Source organism: Geospiza fortis, unplaced genomic scaffold (assembly GCF_000277835.1).
Source record: "Geospiza fortis unplaced genomic scaffold, GeoFor_1.0 scaffold186, whole genome shotgun sequence".
Taxonomy (NCBI): Eukaryota; Metazoa; Chordata; class Aves; order Passeriformes; family Thraupidae; genus Geospiza; species Geospiza fortis.
The window spans coordinates 3,875,837-3,880,102 of record NW_005054331.1 but is presented as its reverse complement, the minus strand read 5'-3'; positions in this window follow the sequence as shown (position 1 = coordinate 3,880,102).

Below are 4,266 nucleotides of genomic sequence, written 5' to 3'. Positions count from 1 at the left end.
ACAAGATGGTGTTGGAAATGTAGTAGGAGTCTGATTAAAGCCTCTATTCTCTTTCATTGTAATACAAATCTGCTAAATTAATACTTCTCTCTTGTTATATACAAAGGGCTTTTACTTAATTTTCAAAAACAACTGCTGAAGCTAAGTAAATTACTACCATGTCTCTTCAGGGTGATTTCTGACGTGATTTTTAGTGTATCCAAAACCAAACTGGTATCAATATAACATAGATGGGACGTGTCTCTTCCGGTTTATAGTATCAAAGGGAAGAGCTTCTTCATATTTTCATAGGGACTGCGCACCAACGAAGATGGCAAGTCATGAAGCAGGAAATGAATCAGAAATTTGGCTAGGAGCAAGCGAATTTAATTTTAGTTTATGCTTTGATATTTTCCCTGCTGCAAAACAGAGCAATAAAAGTCAAAACACACTGAGTAAGGTGCCCAAGTTCTGCTTCATGTGGTGTCAAACTACCTCTACAGGATTTGGTGCAGAGGGAGAAAATAGTTTAGAGTGTTCTGTGGAAATCAGAGCTCTTCTTCCAGAAGTGGTTGATCGGGCAAAAAATTTGTGACATAAAGAGATGGGAACAGAGCCTTATAAACAGTAGTATACATATTGCAGTCACATTCTGTGTGAAATAAATTGTCTTTGTAAATGTGTTTGAATATTTCTTTTCCTCACTCCTGCATTAGTGCTTTGTGTCATATGAAGAACCCACAACGCAAGCATTTTCATAACATTTTCAGATGGTTGCTTTTCAAACTTGCCCTATTTCTCCAGTTCACCTCCCAGTTTGATGCATTACCATCAAAAGTAAAATATTCATGTCTTGATTTGGCTAAACACTAAAACAAGTTCAGAAGATTTTAGACACCTGCTACCTCTTCTTATAAGAATCTATAGTTTGTAATCAATTTAAGATTGGTTAGTAGAGTATGAGACAAACATTAGCATTGAATATTAGTTCTAACATTTTTATTCATAGATAAATTAAAGCTTCTAGGATCTTGAATTCTCTTTAACTTAAAACTGTGTGCCCAAAGGACTTAAAACAATCTGAGCAGCTGTGGAACACATTTTACTAAATATTTTGTGCATGGAAACTCAATTACTCAACCATGTTTATTACATCATAATGTAAAGAGATGTCTGGAAAGACACATTCAGTGCATTTGTTTGCTGTAACTGCTGTCCCCTATTTACCATCCAAATAGGATTTTATTTGGAGCAGTCCTAAATCATACTGTCTAAATGGAAAAATAGAATTTTTATTTTGTAACTGAAAACAATTTAAAGTTGTAAATATTTCTGTGGATATTCATCATTTTTGTATAAATAAATTCACATTATTTGAGTTTGCGTCTCATAATATTTTCAGGTTTTATGTATTATGTAATTTGTGTGTTCGGTGATTTTCAAACAGCAGAATTTGTTGCCATTACCTGCACATCAGTCTTACTTTAAAAATCATTCCAAAGATTTAAGGGGGTTAAGTCTATGTGAAGGTCAGATGAAGGGTGTTACATTAAGAAATCCTTTTGCAAAATGTAGTTCTGCTGCGTCAGTCAAAGTATGCCTGAATCACAGTTTCTGTTGGCCTTGAGTCCTGCACGTGGGTCAGAACAACCCCAGCAGGCTTGGGGCAGGCAGAGTGTCTGAAAAGGAGCTGGGGGTGCTGGTCAACAGCAGCAGAAATTGAGCCAACTGTGCCAAGAAGGCCAAGGGCATCCTGGCCTGCATCAGCAGTGCTGTGGCCAGCAGGACCAGGGCAGTGATTGTCCCCCCGTACTCAGCACCGGTGAGGCCATGCTGCAAACGCCACGTTCAGTTCTGGGCCCCTCCCTGCAAGAAAGACTCTGAGGTGCTGGAGCATGTCCAGAGAAAGGCAGTGGTGCTGGGGAAGATCTGGAGCACAAGTCTGATGGGGAGTGGCTGAGGGAGCTGGGGGTGTTTAGTCTGGAGAAAAGGAGGCTTGGGGAGACCTTACTGATCTCTTCAAGCGCCTGAAAGGAGGTGATAGCCACGTGCTCAGCTTCTTCTCTCAAATAACAAGGAACAGGACAGGAGGAAATGGCTCCAAGTTACAAAAGGGGAGGTTTAGATTAGATACGAGGAAAAACTCTTCATCCCAAGGGTTGCCAAGTGCTGGCACAGACTGCCCTGGGAAGCGGACTCACCATCCCTGGAGGTATTTAAAAGGTGTGCAGATGTGACACTTTGGGACATGGTTTAAGTGGTGGACTTAGCAGTTGCTGAGCTAAAAGTTGGACTCAATGATTACCTTAGAGGTCTTTTCCAACCTAAATGATTCTTTAATTCCATAAGTATTTTAGCAGGGCATGTAAGGGAGAGATTTTTCTGTCAGGTTAGTTATGCTGCTTCCTTATATATGTTTGAAAGCAGTTCTTTGAAAACTTGCAGTAATAGCAGAAAAGGTTTTGCTTGTCTGTGTGTTGTTGATAGGGATGTATCCCTTGCAATCCTGGCTGACACAGCTACAGGCATGCCTTCGTATACAGATCAAGTATGAATTGGGTCGCTTGCTAAAAAAAAACCAAAGTATGTTTTACGGGTTACACTGACATTTCTGCTATACTGAGGATATCAGAATACTTGGCTTAAATAAGATTTGGTGCAAATGGCTTGGTATTTGTTAAATTAAACTGTGCTAAGCTCCATCATTTAGAAAGTGGATGTGCAGCTCAAGCTAGTTTGGGAAGTGACAAGCACTATAAATTGAGAATGCTGCAACATTTGACACTTAAAGGAATTGCTTAGCAAGTTAATTTTTCTGACTTAAAAATTCTTCACTGAATTCATTTGCATTTGGTGTTTGGGAACGTCTTTGATCAAAAAGCAAAATACGATGCTTGCAAATGAACTAGTGAGATCAAGCTAGGGTTGATAGATACAAGTGCAGCTTGTATCCAGGGACTGGGAGCAGGAAGAAAAGAGTAAAGGAATTGACAAGATAAGAGCATGCATAATTTTATTAATGTGAACACATACATTTGCTTGTATTCTTTGGGGTTTTTTTCCTATCACTGCTGCTCCCATGTTGATGCTTATGTCAATTGATTCAGTAGAAATTGCATTAAATGGTCTAAATGATTTTCAGATCATGAAATTGCACATACAGCCCCGGTGACCTAAATGATGTTGAAGTTGCTGCTGATCTCTGACCGAAGCTTGACCATCTTCATTGAACGGATGAAAGAGTAAGAAGGGAAAGGCTGTATTTTAAGTATAAAACTCTTACTTAAAATCAAGATAATTTAAAATAATTAGCATAAACTAAGTAAGTAGCTAACTCAACTTTGGTCCAAACAGATGTTGAGACCAAGCCAGAGTAGCAGCAAGTTGTTCCTGTGGCACTGCCCCAGCAGGAACAGGCACTCATTAGCAGCCAGGCCATTGCCCTTCCAAGAGCACTCATTGGCAGCCAGGCCATTGCCTTCCCAAGAGCTGTCCGGGGCACTGTTGACGTGTAAGGATGGAACTTGTTTCTGCCATGCAGGCAAAGCTCAGCTCTTTCAGACTCAGCTGGTTGAACTGCTACAGTGACTGTGCAAGGAGGTGCGTGCCTCCAGTGCTGCACGTTTCAAACCCAATCTGCCAGTGTTGCCTTTGGCTCTGCCTCAGCCAGGCAGAGCCAAGCTCCCCAAAGCCCAAATGCTGTGCACCTGTGATGTTCAACGCTGCTTGGTCCCATTTCTCTGCAGGGAACTGCAGTGGGGGTGTGGAGACTTGTGCTCTCCACTCGATGGCCAGAATTCAAGAACTATCTTCAGTTTTGGACCCTTCACTCTAAAAAGGAGCATCCAGAGGTGGTCAGCAAGGTTCGTGAAGGGTGTTTAAAACATGCTCCATGAAGGAGCTGGGTTTGTTTAGTCTCAAAAAGAGGAGGCTGAGGGGGGCCCTCATGGCTCTCTACAACTACCTGTAAGAAGGGTTTAGTGAGGTGACTGGTCTCTTCTACCATGCCTGCAGTGAGTGAACTAAAGAAATGCCTTTAAGCGGTCCCAGCAGAGATTTCCAGATTAGAAAAACAATCTTTTTTCCGTTAGGATGATCGGGCACTCGAATAGGCTGCCCAGGGACGTTGGAGTCACCATGCCTGGAGGTGTTTTAAGAGGCGCCAGGATCTGGCGGTGGCTGGTGTGGTTTAGGTGTTACAGTGGCTGAACGGGGCGATCCTAAAGGTGTGTTCGCACCGCGACGTTCGTGTGCTCCCAGGGCCCTGCCTGTAGTGCCGCGGGCCCG